Below are 18,154 nucleotides of genomic sequence, written 5' to 3' on the forward strand. Positions count from 1 at the left end.
TGTTAAAGATAAAACATTTAAAAATAAATGGGGCAATAAATCCAAATATTTTCCCTCGCAACCTGAGTGGGGTCTAATTTATATGTTAAATTGAATTCACAATGTATTTTCGATGAACGCAAGGAAACCGTTCATCGTGGATAAAGGTGGGTTCCCACTGCCGATGCGATCAACTCGATCATCCCGATCACCAAAATTTCCCGACCAAAGCTCGACTAAAAGGGTATACACGACTTCTTCTCGATCTCTTGTCGATAGCACACGACCCCCACACGACTCATTCAAGATGTTCGCTCAACCATCTTTCCGATTTCCGCTCGATCATCTCGTTCTATACGCGAGCCCTATACGATCTCAGCTCGACCAAGTGGACCTCAGCTCGATCGCCACCAGATCTTCACACGACCAGATCGTGATGGTCCTACTACAGTCGTACAAAGTCTCTAACGGTGGTGTATTGAAACTTTGAGAATAAAAACTTTTGTGTTAACTTATCACTTTAATCATCATTGAGATTGAACAATAACATTTGTGAGCCAGATGGTTAGAGCTCCAGAGAGACAGGGCCATGGCTGTATAAGAGTTAGATAAGGAGGCGTAGGTGGATCATTCCCCTCTTCCTGTGGATAAACAGTTACTTAAGTCTCAGCGACTGTACATTTACCACTAGTTTTACTAGTTTTAGCAGTATCAGTCGCCTTTTTGCCCTTTCTTGGCATCTTTGGATGTTGACTCGTCCGACTCTAAGAAGGTTATGAGAGACAAGCAGGACGTTTTGCACGTGAGTTTTGTGTTAGTGACATGAGCTCGTTTATGGTCGAACAGCAATCGGAAAGTGATCGCGTACGGTCGAATAGCCGTCGGGTAGAAGTATAGTAAATATGTACATCAAATCGAATAAAGGTCGAGTGGATCGTGTTGCGACCTAAAATAACTCGGGTAGAGGTTGAACGGAACAGGTACATATCGTGTAAAAGATGTCAATCCGATCGCCACACCATTGCTTCACGATCAACTCGATCTTCTACTCGACTAATACACGACCACTTCCCGAGCGCTTCTCGATCCATTTCCTACTCGACCCCTGCTCGATATTTTTTACATGTCAAAAACTATCGTGTAGGAAGCCCGACAAATGCCGACCTACCCGACCTCCCCGACCACTAATGCCGACCGAACCAGACCAGTACCCGACCGCTTGGTCGGGCTTGATCGAATTGATCTGATCGGCAGTGGGAACCCAGCTTTAAATATATAGAGAGAATTTAAAGCAGCAAATATTAACAGTACAGTTATAGGTCAGGAAAACTTATTAAAATCTAAAACTGAAAATGAAGATCTTAAATTCATTTAATGCCATTACTACAAAAGAATGAGACAATATTAAGGACGTGTAGCGTCATTAAAATTACGAATATTACAAGAAAAAAAGAGAATTATATCAAAGGAAAAATTGTTAGCTTCTAGAGTAAAACTGATAAATATTTTGTCAGTAAAGTGATCGTGACATTTTTTTCACACTAAACTGTGTAAATAGTTCACGGTTTCACCAGAAAGCAAGCAAATACTCGTGGAATCAATATCTTTACATGTTTGTACATGCATTATGAAACTAAAAATGGAACTTATTTGTATAATATTTACATTTGTTTCATATCTTAAAAGGGATATATGCCTACTACACCATACAGATTCATATAATCACATCCTCTTAGCCTTCCAAAAGACTTTGTAAATTACTTTTTTGTATTGTTCAAATAATTATAATTTACTGCGGCGTTAAATTAAGAGTTTAAATATTCATTTAATATGTATAAAATAATTTGATCAAAGAAAAAAAACAGCAGACGCGTGCATCGTTTGTCTATTTATCTTACATGTTAACTATTAGAAACGTGTGATATACATAACATATGGGTATAAAGCGACACAATTAATTAAATGTTATAAAACTATGGAAACGTATTTCAACTCACGAACTTGTTTAACTTACTTATTATTTATAGAAAAAAAAACTACTGTTACTGTATTTGATTTAATTACATAAATCTATCATTGTTTACCTGCTTCACCAATATCGTTCGATGTCCCTGAATGCGATCGAGGCAAATAAAATAAGAAGGACTAGTCGCTATGTTCAGTAAATGAACAACGCGTACTTAATATTGACAAATGACGTAACTGCCCAGGTCGAAACGCCTTGAATATCATCCGCGATTGTCAATGGCAATCGTTGAAAACAGGAATACATAAATAAATTTAAAGAAAATTAAATAGTGAATGGTATGGTGTATTCTGTAAACTTATATGAATACACACTCGCATGCTCTATATGCGTATTAAACAAAACTAAGAGGTACTTTTTTATACAACATATTCAATATTATGGTCAATATATGGCGCTGGTTTGACAACTGCAGACCTAGGGACATTACTTGCATGTCACATGGAGAGCTGTCACACCATCAATGTGTTTTATCCTTCGAACATTTAAGTTGATGTTTTCAATTTAATATTTAGATGATGGATTTTATTCGGGTAAGATGCTCCATACAGTATTGACAATCTGTTGACAAATACATACAGTATCTATATACAAAAACCGTCGATCTTCTTTTATGGATTTAACGAATCTTGATTTAAATGTGCATTGTAAATCTCAACCAAATACTATTCTAATTCGAGAATATATGGCCACCATGGATAAAAGAATTTTTTTTCGTTAAATGGCTCTATAAAACCACAGAAAAGAAATGTTTTAGGAGTTTCTTTTTAAGTAAAAACTTTTATAATATCAAACAAATTTAAGATAGTTAAGGTTGTATAGTAACATTTTTATGAGGGTACTTTTTTTCACACCCATCTTTGGTTATAACCAGCTGATGGAAGATATACAGGGTCATCTTAACTTTGAGTCTAAAACTGGGAGATGCGGAACTAACTGTGGTTGCCGAACTATGTTCAGGCAACTCCTTACGAAACATGACATAAAAAACAATTGTTTTAATCAGACAGTGTAAAATTCTTATTTTTAACCATGCATCTAGTTTGAAATCAGGTAAATGATAAATTTAGAGTCAATAACTTGACATTTTACTTGTTTACAGCATAACGGTGTATTTTAACAGCTAAATGAGCAACTCTATTAGTTGAATTTTAAGATATCACTCATTTGTATAAATTATTGAAATAAAGATACATAGTCTACGACCGTAGACTGAACAACTGACACCTTTCGATGTCACTTTGATTTATACATCATATGACAGATTAAATTTATTTTTTGGAACGGTCATGTGATTACAACATAGTCTGGTATCGTAGCATTTATAAACAATAAGGAATGTTTGCCATTGTCGTCCCATAGCCGCTTCTGGAATGTAAGATTTTTTTTATTAATTTCAAAATGTTTAAGTCAGTTATTATCCCCACGCTTTTTGAAAAAAAGGTGGGGATATTGTGGTTATCTCCGCCGTCCGTCCGTCTGTCCGTCCGTCCTGGCCACTATCTCCTCCTACACTAAAAGCACTAGAACCTTGAAACTTACACACATGGTAGCTATGAGCATATGTGCGACCCTGCACTATTTGGAATTTTGATCTGACCCCTGGGTCAAAAGTTATAGCGGTTGGGGTGGGGCCGCGTCAGAAATTATCACTCATTTTTTTAGGTTATTTTACATTTACTTCTTTATTTCTACACCGATTCACTTCAAATTGATACTGGACCTCTCTTATGACAATACGGTCAATCTCAACCATGCATGGCCCCATTCCCAACCCTGGGGCGCCCCGCCCACATAGGCCACACCCACCAAAAATTTCCATTTACTATAATTTTTTCATTTCTACACGGATTCACTTCAAATTGATACTGAATTTTTGTTATGACATTAGGGTCAATCTCAACTATGCATGGCCCCAATCCCAACCCTGGGGCGCCCGCCCACATAGGCCACACCCACCAAAAAATTCCATTTACTATAATTTTTTCATTTCTACACGGATTCACTTCAAATTGATACTGAAATTCTCTTATGACATTAGGGTCAATCTCAACTATGCATGGCCCCATAACCAACCCTGGGGCCCCGCCCACATAGACCACACCCACCCAAAATTGCCTTTACTATAATTTCTTCATTTCTACACCGATTCACTTCAAATTGATATTGAACTTCTCTTATGACAATACAGTCAATCTCAACTATGCATGGCCCCATTACCAACCCTGGGGCGCCCCGCCCACATAGACCACACCCACCCAAAATTGCCTTTTACTATAATTTCTTCATTTCTACACCGATTCACTTCAAATTGATACTGAACTTCTCTTATGACAATACGGTCAATCTCAACTATGCATGGCCCCATTACCAACCCTGGGGCCCCGCCCACATAGACCACACCCACCCAAAATTGCCTTTTACTATAACTTCTTCATTTCTACACCAATTCACTTCTAATTGATGATGAACTTCTCTTATGACAATACGGTCAATCTCAGCTATGCATGGCCCCATTACCAACCCTGGGGCACACCTAGGTCAAACATTCGGCGTGGGGATACGCGTCGGCCTCTGCCGCGCCATTTCTAGTTTTCCGGTTAATGCAGTATTCCAGATAAATAAAACAATTGAAAATGCTTTTGATCATATAGAAAGATTAATTGAAGAATTAAACATTTTCTTCAAGAATGCGACAAGTAACGTGTTTTGGGTGGCGATCACTATGTTTTCCCCTTTTATGCATATACGGTTCATCATATCGTGTACAGATTAGTTGCAAACATACTAAGCCAAAGTCGAGGTAATCGAACACGTACCTGTTGTTCTAAATATGAAATGATATTTTATTAATTGTTCGTATTGTAATAGGATAATCTGTCGTCCACAATCTTTCATGATATATTATTTTTCAAAACTTTGTATTCTAGCGAGATCACCGTCAAATTCAAGAATGGCAAAAGTCGCTATCATAAAGAGATTAATATTTTGTTTGTTCTTTTAACTTCAACATATTGCTTATAACGTATCATGGGCAAGTAATGCTAATTCAATGTATAACAAAAAATGGACTTAAACAATCATTTATTTTAGTTTTTGACATCACTGTTAATTGGTATGTGCGCCCCAGGCACGGATAGCTTTTAACACCTGTTTTAGTTTGCATGAAGAAAGTGTTATATATCTAGGGCCTATGTACATGTATGTGCTTTTGGTGGACATTTCAACTAAATGAAGTGATACACAGGCGAACAAAGGGCAGTTGTATTTCAAAATAATTATTTTATTCCATTCAATTTTAACCTGATTAGCTTTGTTGAACACATAAACAACAACGTTTGAGGAATATCCATCTTGAATTAGATGGAAAGTTCCTTAATTACAAATAATTATATGCTATGTACCTCTTCTCGAACCTCACCTCTTTTCGAACCCTTCATTTGTTTACATTTGGTGCGCACGCGCGCACGCGCACTACGTCACCGTTTTTTGTGTATAAGTAATTTGTTTACGACGACTCGCGCGTAGCGGCAAAGCGAAGAAAATGCGTCAAAACAGGTAGAATCATTAGATTTATCATAAAATACGTAAAAATCATTGTATTTCTTAATGCCTTTTACATATAGAAGGATTTTTCTTAAAAAACTACAAAAACATGGTCTAATTTCTGTTCTCAAATTTGCTTGACAATTTACACATTTCGGCTGCTGCAATAAGTCACGTGACCACGGTCAAAACATGTGACTAATTTATTTTCAATGTTGTACACTGAAGGGTTCGAAAGCAGGTACTCGTTGTTTGGGCGGCATTGATAGTTTTACATGATATGGATGTGCTGGCAACATGCAAAAATGTGTTATCAAAAGAGGATTTACATAGCAATTAAAGTTGCCAGCCATGTAGAAAAAAGCTATTCATTGAATAGAGAACTTATTAATATGTTTTACTATTTCCAATATTAAATTTGAGTCAAATTGACGTGTCAAAAAATAAGAGGTTCGAAAGATGGTTCGTCCATTAATAGGTTAAGAATATGGTGTTAAGTGTGTGAGATTGTCTATTCAAAGTTGACATTAAAAAAACGGGATTGTGTTTCGCTCGTGGTGAGTTTTAACTTTTTCCCAGTGAACAAAATACATAGCGTGCAACCTGCTTTGAAATGGCACTATGGATCTTCGTGCTATAGGATGTGGCAGTGTTATTATTGGAAATTACCATTCAAACCAATTTTGTTTTACTGTTCAACAAAACATGTATTTTAAAAACTAACTTTAAATTTTGTATAAAAAATGTATTTTTAGAATGTATTAAAGAAATAGAGAATATCCTTTCCCAAAGTGCCTATAAACAATGTTTAAGTGCCCCGTAAGGGGGTGGACATATGGTCGCCGATATGTCAAATTGTGATGAAATTAAACAGAGACCAGACAACGCTACCATGATTGCATATAGATCATCAGCTTTTTTTCCTCATACACGTATTATATGCATGTCAATTATGGCTGAATGTTATAAGCCTCTACTCACTACAAATAAGTGACCACCAGTCTATGAACATGTCAATGAGTATTGAACACCCATGTAAACGTGTCATGATAGGAAAAATATACATACTGATATTATTTTTCTCAAGAATCTACTAAAACGCTTCTTGGTTGTTTTAGTATGCTGTTGGTTCTTTATAGTTCTATTGCGATCAGGTGATGTACATTCGAACCCAGGGCCCTCTTTGTCTAATGCATCTCTTTACACAGATGCAAACAGTTCTTTATCCACTTCCAATGATTCAGCAACAAAACACTTAAGTTTTGTTCATTATAACATTCAAAGTCTTATACAAAAATTAGATGTTTTTACACAGGTCTATGTGAATTTGATGTTATTAGTTTTACTGAAACATGGTTAAATAGTTCAATTTCATCTACTGATCTCCTCTTTAATGGCTTCCACCAATCAATTCGTAAAGATCGACCATTCGATTCACATGGTGGCGTTGTTATTTACGTAAATGAAAGTATTGCTTTCAAACGCAGACATGATCTTGAATTAAATAACGTAGAATGTATTTGGATTGAAGTGTTTCCCTTAAGAAATAAATCTCTTCTTCTTGGCGTATTTTATAGACCGCCAAGTGCGGATAGATCATATATGCATTCTATAGAAGATTCCATTGCGCTAGCCAGAGAATTACGAATAAATGATATTATTCTAACAGGTGATTTTAACATTAATTCTCTCGCTGAATCGACTGCACGAACAATTAATGAATTATGTCAACAGCATGACCTAACGCAACTTATTAACGAACCAACACATTATACTAAACATTCATCTTCCATAATTGACTTAATCTTTATAAGCAATCGGAATACCGTACTTCTTTCTGGAACAGGCGAACTCTTTTTAAATCAAACTGTTCGGTACCACTGACCTGTTTTTGTGACATTAAAATTCACAAAACCAAGATGTAAAACGTTTTATCGACATATCTGGCGTAACGGGATTATTCTAAACTACGACAATTAATGTCAGATACCAATTGGGAACTAGTAAAATGCGAAAATGTTGATATCTACGCGGAAAACATAACTGAAACAATATTGAACACTGAACGTGCATGCATTCCGAACAAAAATGTGTGTATCCGTTCTCGAGATATTCCATGGATAAACAATAACAGAAAGAAAAAAAATCGTAAACGAAAACTCCTATACCGCAAAGCAAAGCAATTTAACAGTATTACTAATTGGTCAAATTTCCGTTATGTCAGGAATGAGATTGTTCTACTTTTACGTAATTCGAAAATTGAATATTTTAACAGTATTGCACAAAAGCTCAAGTCATCCGATCTTTGCGCTAAAGACTGGTAGACAACATTTCGAAAATTTATTCCTATTCACACACATAACTCAATTCTGCCTCTTTATGATGATCAAACCAATATTTTTTGTAGTGGAGGATACAAGTAAAGCTGATATGCTCAATAAGTACTTTGCAAGTCAGTGTTCAGTTGATGAAAGCAACCTTGATCTTCCAACTATGCACCATGTAAATTCTAACAGCCTTCAGTCTATACATCTAACAGAGGAAGAGGTTATTGACTCAATTAAATGTCTAAATGTAGGAAAAGCGTCCGGTCCCGATGGAATAGATAACCGAATCCTCAAAGAGGCAATGCATCAATTAAGCTACCCCTTATGTGATTTGTTAAACTCTTGTTTAAATACTTGCACAATGCCTTATTCTTGGAAAAGTGCAAATGTGTGCCCAATTTTTAAAAAAGGCGATCAAACCTTAGTGTATAATTATCGTCCAATATTACAATTAAATACTACTGAGAAGGTCTTTGAGAGATTATTACATAAACATATGTTTCATTTTTTTCGTGCGAATGATTTTTTTGCCCCCACTCAATCTGGTTTCTTGCCTGGTGACTCTACTGTCAATTAGCTTACATATATTTATTATACATTTTGCAGAGCCCTAGACAATGGTCTTGAGGTCAGAGTTGTATTCTTTGATATAAGTAAAGCTTTTGATAAAGTATGGCACAAAGGTCTATTATGCAAATTACAATATGCAGGCATTCGAGGAAATCTTTTATCGTTTTTGTCAAATTATCTTACTGATCGTAAACAGACAGTAATATTACCAGGATCGCATTGAACCCCTATTGAAATTATCGCCGGAGTCCCTCAAGGCTCTATTCTAGGATCACTTATGTTTTTAGTGTATATAAATGACATAATTTCTGGTATTAATGCACACATAAATTTGTTCGCTGATGACACCAGTCTTTTCATGGTCGTATATTCCCCTAACGTTACTGCAGCCGTATTGCAGTCAGACATTAATACAATTTCCAGTTGGGCTGAAAAATGGTTGGTATGCTTTAATCCATCAAATCCGATCCAATGATAATTTCTGATAAAATAAATAAACCAACTCATCCACCATTGACTATGCAAAACGTTGATATTCCTATTGTTGATGTCCATAAACATTAAGGTGTTTTTATGTCATATGACTGTACATGGCATGCACATATATCCTTTTGTAAAGGAAAAGGCATGGACACGAGTTCATATAATGCGTCGATTAAAAATAATGCTTTTTGTACTGTTTGGGCAATCGGTCACTTGCCTTAAATAAAGGACCAACTAATTGTTTATAATGAGAATTCAATACTGCTCCAGCAGCTGGAGTTTCACTTCTTTATATTGATAGAAAAGCTCTCGAGAAAATATTTGCATCGTTTATAACACCGGTCCTTGAATACGCATATGCTGTTTTTGATAATTGTACGCAATATGAAAAAGATGAACTAGAAAAAATCCAAATCGAAGCCGCGCGAATAACATCCGGCTGTACAAGTCTAGTCTCATTATAAGAACTTAATAATACATTAGGAAGGGAAACTCTCAGTCAACAAAGACACAAACATAAACTAATATTAATGTACAAAATGAACTCGAACAATGTTCCAAACAACTTACAGTCTCTTTTGCCCGCAACAGTTGGGTCGAGTAACAATTACTCATTAAGAAATTTGTCACATCTCCAAACAATTCAAGCGCGAACGTCACTTTATTCCAATTCGTTTCTTCCGTCCACTGTATCTGAATGGAATAATCTCCCTGATGTCGCCAAAAACGCTGAATCGATCAATTCCTTCAAAAGTCTCATTAACACAGATCGACCGATTGCAAATCCCCTATTTTCATACGGCGAAAGACGATCAGAAATGTTACACACGCGCCTAAGAACAAAGTGTAGTGCTTTAAATGAACATCTTTTCAGACGCAATAGTATTACAACCCCTTTATGTCAATGCGTACATCGTGAAACGACGTCACATAATTTCCCCGAACGCACTCAGTATGCATATATTCGCGACGAACTTCTTAACTCAATATCCGTATATTTTGTCCCCTGCATTGAAACTATTCTATATGGAAACAACACACGTGACTTCTTAACAAATACTAAAATAGCTGATGCAGTTCACAAATATATTGTAAAAAAGCAATCGATTTGATTTGTAATATGCTTCGAAACGACTCTCAACCTTCTTTCCCTCTTTTGCAACAATAATTCAAAACTTCTTATATTCTTTCCCACGAACTCTGCCAGTCTTTTCCCTTCACCTTTAAATGTTAATATATAACATGTTTGTTTTCCTTTTAACAAATGAAACTCTATACTCAGAGTTTCTCTTTCTTTTTTGCATGCCAATATTATTGTGTAATCATAAGAAACCAACTATGTTCGTCTAACAACATGTAATTGTATTTGTATGGTGAGAAGAACTATATAAGACATTGTCTTTCGTTCCCATCCTATTCAAACATGTTAACTGTGTAAATGTTGTATGTAATTCGATGTATAACAATATGTATTGTTTGTTTGAAATAAATATGTTTAAACTAAATTGTGATGAAATCGAGTTTGTGTGGGTTTGATATGAATTTTCCAGCGCTTGTTACTTCCCTACTCGATGTCCGTCCGTCCTCTGATCCGTCACACTTTTCATTTTCGCGCAAGATCTCAGACACTAATGATCTTAATTCGATTAAACTGGAAATGCGTGATCACAACATGGTGGGCATTCGCAACCTTGCAGTCTTATGATTTTGAAGGGAGTTATTACCCTTTCGTTCATGCACATAAGAATTTGATAACTAACGCAAGGTCTATTCAGTGTAACATGTGCATTTTGTAGTGTCGTTTCACCTTATTGCGTGTTTATGGAGTTATTGCCTCTTGATCAATTTTTTTTTCAAAAAGGTAACCAATATATTGACGAAGCGTATCATTAATCAGTTTTACTGATATTTTTGTTCGGAATAATGTATTCCATCACGGGGCCCTCGGATTGGTAGTTCAACTAGCCAGAATCGATCATTATTTTTGAAAAGCTGTTTCTAAGTGACTTTAAAAAAATGTATTCGTTTAAAAAACATGAGCTTATAGGTGACATCAATAGGACAATAACAAACTACATGATAGCAACTTAAATTGTACAAGAGGGCCATGATGGCCCTGAATCGCTCACCTGACTCATTAAGATCAGATGAAAACAATGACCTCTATTGTCTACACAATGTTTTTCTATGATTTGACCTAGTGACCTTGTTCCTGACTCTAGATGACCCAAATACAATCCCAATCCAGATTTCATCAAGATAAACATTCTGACCACAGTTCATAAATATTGGATGAAAACTGTGACCTCTATTGTCAACACAAGGTTTTTCTATTTATTTGAACTAGATTTTTACCCCAGATGACCCAAATACAATCCCACCCAGATTTCATCAAGAATTCTGACCAAATTTCATAAAGGTTGGATGAAAACTGTGATCTCTAATGTCTACACAAGGTTTTTCTATTATTTGACCTAGTGACCTAGTTTTTGACCCCAGATGACCCAAATAAAATCCCAACCCAGATTTCATCAAGATAAACATTCTGACCAAATTTCATAAAGATTGGATGAAAACTGTGACCTCTATTGTCTACAGAAGGTTGTTCTATTATTTGACCTAGTGACCTTGTTTTTGACCCCAGATGACCCAAATACAATCCCAAACCGGATTTCATCAAGATAAACATTTTGAGCAAATTTCATCAAGATTGGATGCAAACTGTGACCTCTACTGTCTACACAAACAAATTGTTGACGGACGGACGCACAGACACACGCAGGCACGCACAACGGACGCCGGACATCACACGATCACATAAGCTCACCGTGTCACTTCATGACAGGTGACCTAAAAATATGTGTCGGAGATAAACATGAACAGTTGTGGTTAAAATCCCATAGAAACAAGGGCTGTTTGTAAAACATGCATGCCCCCCTATATGGGCTATAAGTTGTAGTAGCAGCCATTGTGTGAATACGTTTTTTGTCACTGTGAATGGTGGTGGTGGTGGTGGTGGTGGTGGTGTAGTAGTAGTAGTAGTAGTAGTAGTAGTAGTAGTAGTAGTAGTAGTAGTAGTAGTAGTAGTAGTAGTAGTAGTAGTAGTAGTAGTAGTAGTAGTAGTAGTAGTAGTAGTAGTAGTAGTAGTAGTAGTAGTAGTAGTAGTAGTAGTAGTAGTAGTAGTAGTAGTAGTAGAAGTAGTAGTAGTAGTAGTAGTAGTAGTAGTAGTAGTAGTAGTAGTAGTAGTAGTAGTAGTAGTAGTAGTAGTAGTAGTAGTAGTAGTAGTAGTAGTAGTAGTGTGTAAAAGTAGTAGTAGTAGTGGCAGTAGTAGTAGAAGTAGTAATAGTAGACGTGGTGGTGGTGGTGGTGGTGGTGGTGGTGGTAGTAGTACTAGTAGTAGTAGTACTAGTAGTAGTAGTAGTAGTAGTAGTAGTAGTAGTAGTAGTAGTAGTAGTAGTAGTAGTAGTAGTAGTAGTAGTAGTAGTAGTAGTCGTAGTAGTAGTAGTAGAAGTAGTAGTAGTAGTAGTAGTAGTAGTAGTAGTAGTCGTAGTAGTAGTAGCAGTAGCAGTAGCAGTAGCAGTAGCAGTAGCAGCATTACAAGACCAATACTTAAGAATGATCAAATGGGAAAAGGTAACATAGCACCAGCAGTAAATATGGGGCTCATTTACAGGTCAGATTTGGAATCTCTGCTGTAAAATGAGATTTTGAATGAATTAAAGGGAGGCAAATCTGTAATAAAAAGAACATGCATAAACCGTAGTTGTTTCCCTTGTTTGAACCATGCTAAATCCTAACAAGTTTGGAAAGAATTGGATGAAAAATTTGGACTTTATTGCATAAACACCATTTTCTCAATTCAAGGGGAGGTAAATCTGTACTTCATGGACCAATAATGCTCATTTTTTGTAGGGTTCGTGTCCTCATTGATATAAAGACACTGTGCAAATTTGGAAAGGATCGGACAAAAAATGTGGAAGATTTTTGAAAGTTTTCACAAAATAGGCAAAAACGAATAAACATGCAAAGTTCAACGAGCTCCTGCGGCCATGTTTTTTGACGAATCAAATTTCTTTGAACAACTTTTTCAGGGGAGCCCTCAAAGGTCATCCCTGTGAAATTTTTTGAAAATCTGATGAGCGGTTTCTGACAAGAAGATTTTTTAAGGTTTTTACCATATATGGTCATGGCGGCCATCTTGGTTATGCGATCAAATTTTTTTTAACAATTCTTTTGTCCCATGACCTAGGGATGCTCCACATGAAATTTAGTTGAAATTGGCTCAATGGTTTAGTAGAAGAAGATGTTTACAAATTGTTTACGGACGGACGGACGGACGGACGGACGCCGTACGCTGAGTGATCACAATAGCTCACCTCGAGCTATCGCTCAGGTGAGCTAAAAAAGCCACTGTGCTGTAATGCGTTTTACAAGTCGTCAATGTTCGGAACGATGTGTTCAGAGGATAGAATAAGAAAACATTAAAATATCAAATGAAAATGAATTAGATGTGACCTCGATTTGTTGCTTTTACTTGTAACCTATTAAGATTAGCATTGTATGTGATAGCATCTGGTCAATCCTTATCATAATTCAAGTTTTACACAGCCGAAAAAAGACAGACATGATATGTGTCCTTAAAGGTTGATCGTGACCTATCACTGTGGAGCGTGTTTGTTTAACGCGACGCATAGTATGGTCGTTTTTGAATAATTATCCAAACACATAAATTATTAAAAGAAGCAAAAGCATGTCTATTGACTTTGAATTGTAACATGTGCTTTTCACCAAGATGAAAGAACTAAATTCGACATTGAGTTTGACCATGCTTAACGATGCTTAATCATTATCTATAGTATAAATTTAATCCTCCTTCGATTTAATGTAAGAGGCCAGACAAAAACGGCTTAATGAATGGACTCACCCAAACACACATATCCATCAACACACGAAGATGTGTGACTTCTAGGTTCCAATATTTCTATATATTAACAGACAAAACATATTCTTCAACGTTTAATTGTTAATTCAATTTAATGAATTGTTCAATGTTTCATAGAAGCTACCTACGTAAAAACATCGAAACAATTCCCGTATACAAAACTACAACTTTTTAGCGGAAACAGTTTTTCTATTTGTCTACACATTGGCATTGAATTTTTCCCATCTGCATAGGAACTAAATTTCCTGCCAATTTCGTCTTCCACACTCAATATAAAAAAGTGAAACTCCAGCTGCTGGAGCAGTATTGAATTCTCATTAAAAACAATTAGTTGTTCCTTTATTTAAGGCAAGTGACCGATTGCCCAAACAATACAAAACAGCACAATACAGCACAATGCAAACCAACATAAACACAAAATATGAATAAAGCTGGGGTCACCGCCTTGGAACGGTCAATGCAAAGCATTGGGGGTTTAAACCGGTTATAGCGCTCAACCTCACACTTGGCCCAACAATATTTATAATACATTTAAGTGTAAATAAAATTTAACGTCATAGCATTGTAACTCAAGTTATTCAGCAAAAACCTGTTTTTCTATGTTTATTATTCATATTGACCTTACCGGCCCCAAAGATAATCAGTAACTTGGTCAGCTTGTTATTTACAAACACACAAATTTCAGTATAATTCATATATCTAAAATGCAGTTTTTGGGTGTATGTCATTTTTCCTCTTGTAAATACCAATAACTTGGGCATTTACCTTATAAATACACAAATTTAATATGTTGGTACATATTCAAACCTTCTATATTATAAATTTCATCATGATTTGTCAATGCAAAATAAAGATATTGACCGTAAACCGCATGGTGTTGTTTTTCTATAAATAGTTACATTGACCTTGATCTTCACATGACTCCCAAAAGTTAACGCAACATCTCCATCAACACTTAATTGTTAGGTCAACTCATAATAAAGTTATTGATCGGAACTCACCTGTTTAATGTCGCATGCACGCACGCCCTGCCCTTAGTTCATTCGAAGATTTTCAAATTTGTTGAAATCCTGGTTAAAATGTAATCATTGATCTAAATACCCCCGATACATCGACTCCGTTCGAAGTAAAATTCTGAAAAATGTGACTAAACGGGCTCGAACTGTGTGAGAACGGAGTGGTCGTAATAGCAACGTGTTACGAACTGTCTTCGAACTTTGTTGACGGCCTGGAACGGGGTTGAACGGGAGAGGTGTTTCAGAACTTTGAGCCTACTAAAAAAAAACAATTCCGATCATCCCGTTCTACAATTAAACGTAGTAACAACGTACTTGAAACGGAATCGAGGTACTAAGAACGGAAAGGTCGTACTAAGGTCGGGTAAGGAACGTGCCAGATCGTAGTACGATCGGACCGAAATTAACTGTACGATGCCACACCGATCGAGTCCGTTTCTAGTCCGTCCAATCCGTTTGCAGACAGACCGACCCCGTCCGCACTACATCTCAAGTACGATCTTGTTTCGTGTAAATAAATAGAAACTAAAAGATACGTTCTAACAACGTTTGCAACACGTTCTATAAATTCTCAGTAAGTTTTTAGTACGTTGTACTCGTTTTAAGGAGTTGGCAGTAGGTTCCAAGTACGTTCTACTCGTTCAATGCAGTTGTGTCAACGTTCAAACTGTAAATAAAATACGTTAAGACAATGTGCATATAAATAGAGGTCGTTGTCTAAAAATTAATCATTTGTGATATTAAGTTGAAAAATGGAAATCTTAGAGCTATTAACTTGTATTCCCCCGAAGGAGGGCATATAGTGATCGCACTGTCCGTCCGTCGGTCCATATGTCTGTCTGTATGTCTGTCCGTCTGTCCGTCACACTTTGCGTTTAGGTTTCGAACAATGCTCATAACTTTTATGTCGCTTAAGATGTAACCTTCATGTTTGGTATGCATGCGTTTATGGACAAGGCCTTTCCATACGCACAAAAAATTTGACCCCTGTGACCTTGACCTTGAACTTAGGGTCCACGTTTCGGTTTCGAAATATGCGTTTAGGTTTCGAAAAATGCTCATAACTTCTATCAAAGCGTTTTTTGCGGGCATATGTCATCCCATGGAGACAGCTCTTGTTTAAATGTTGGCTTCGTGCAATTAATGTTTGAAGCAGAGCAGCAATATAATGTTTTGTTGGGCCGAGAAAGAAGGCTCAAAGCGTGAAACATAAACGATAACTGGCAGGAACGTAGTCGGTTTTATAATCGCCGTGCAGAACGTGGCTGCAACTACGTCGTAAACGTACTAAGAACGTAATAAGACGGAGTGAGAACTGCCTTTGAACGAGTTACCATTGCACAACGAATACATAAGAACTGTGCTGAGGACGGGCTCTGTCTGACTGGAAACAGTATACCAACGGGGACAATGGGAAAATTGATCCAATTTGAACTGGGTAAAGACGGACTGGCAACAGGATAGGACGGGATAGGAACGAGCTGTACGTAGCGCGAACTGTGTATAAACTTCATTCAATCAGTTTGTAGATTTTTTTTCGACCAAAACTACACGTTCATGCAAGTTCACATCCCGTTCTGTATTTTCTTCAGAACGTGGTCGAACTGTCTAAGAACGTGCTTGGTATATGGGCTCCTTAAAACCTACTCGCTGAATGTCGACATCCTTAAAAAAAGAAGCTGATTCATATAAATGATAAGTCAAGTAAGCGCCTTGGTAATCATTAAACTTACTAAAGGTTTTGGTTTATGTAAACCTTGTTAAAGCAATCACCTAGCATTCCTCGCATTCCTGTTTCAACGCACACGCGATTTCAAGTTTCCAGTCGACATATAAACGAGGCAGCTTTATCGGAGGTCTTATACAACAGAAACCGGCGGTTAACCACATACCGGCGGTTGAAAGTCGGTAACTTGGTCGGTAAGCGTTTGTATAAAATTTGGTTAGTTATACCGATCGGTTAAAACCTAGTTTAAACATACCCTGCTTCCCTAGGTGGGTAAGTACAAGAAACCGAGAGATAACGTAAACAAAATGACCGCGGCGCGCGACATTATAAAAGCTAACCATCGACGACCTAAACAATTGCAGCGACTGACACTATATTTTACTAAATTTAAAGGGCAATACACTTTCCGACTTCGGACGACGAATTTAAGGACGCACAGAACGTGTTTTTTTATATTCTGTTATGGGTATGCCGTGTGTGATCCGATGCATCAATGGCGCCCATGTTTAAATCATTTCTCAGGGAACAGGGAACGACAAAAGTACAAACGAAAACCAAAACACGTTCGAACTAGAATAATATCTTACCTTTAATACTCCTTTAAAATCCATAAATAAGCCATTTAACTCAATAATTGACGTTTTTGAATCCATGGTCTTTAGTCTAATAATTATTCTAGCATAGTTAAATAAAGACCCTTATGCCATCCTATCACTATATTCAAATGGTTTTATGAACTCTATAAACTTTCTTCTTCGTCACACGCCACGTCATGTACTCTACATTGCTGCTGTTCAAATGAACCGGAGCAGTTTATGAAATAATAGCCGTTTGTAAACTCGGTTGCATTTGCATATTTCTGCATACAAACATATGTTTAAACTTGTACAATGTTTTATTTGTCTATGGTAAATGCCGTTATTGTACACGAAAATATTTTAATATATGTATAAATAAACAAAGAATTAAAAACATTCGATTACACAAAAGATAAATGAGTCGATAATACCCGTGTAAAAAATGGGACATTCCGAATTCCAGTGTAGTGCTATTTCTTATAATTTACGCATCCCTATGCCTACCATGAATTAAATCGGAAAGCAAATATTGCAGATTTATTATGAATTGTGCGATATTTGTATGGCTTGCTGTACATTCTAAAAATGTCAAAAGTATATGCACGGATTATTACAATGCACATTGCACGAAATAAGGAAAATGTGATCAATTGACAATTGAAATGTGTCGATATACAGTGTATGTACGTGTGAAATTCGCGTTTATAATAAATCGTCAAAAAAACTCGCACTTTTCTTAATTTCAATATGCAATATTTGACTAAAGACAGAGTGATTTTCGGATGTAATTTTTAAGTTAATGATATAGATCTACTCAGCGTTGTGCTTTGAATCTGTAAACATCGTTACTTTGCGAAAGATATTACTTTATAACGCAGTCATGAAAACGGGCTATAAGCCAAATTAGAAGAATAGGCTAGCATGTTACGACTATGAATATGTTACATCACTTAAAACA

This window comes from Dreissena polymorpha, chromosome 1 (assembly GCF_020536995.1).
Source record: "Dreissena polymorpha isolate Duluth1 chromosome 1, UMN_Dpol_1.0, whole genome shotgun sequence".
Classification (NCBI taxonomy): Eukaryota; Metazoa; Mollusca; class Bivalvia; order Myida; family Dreissenidae; genus Dreissena; species Dreissena polymorpha.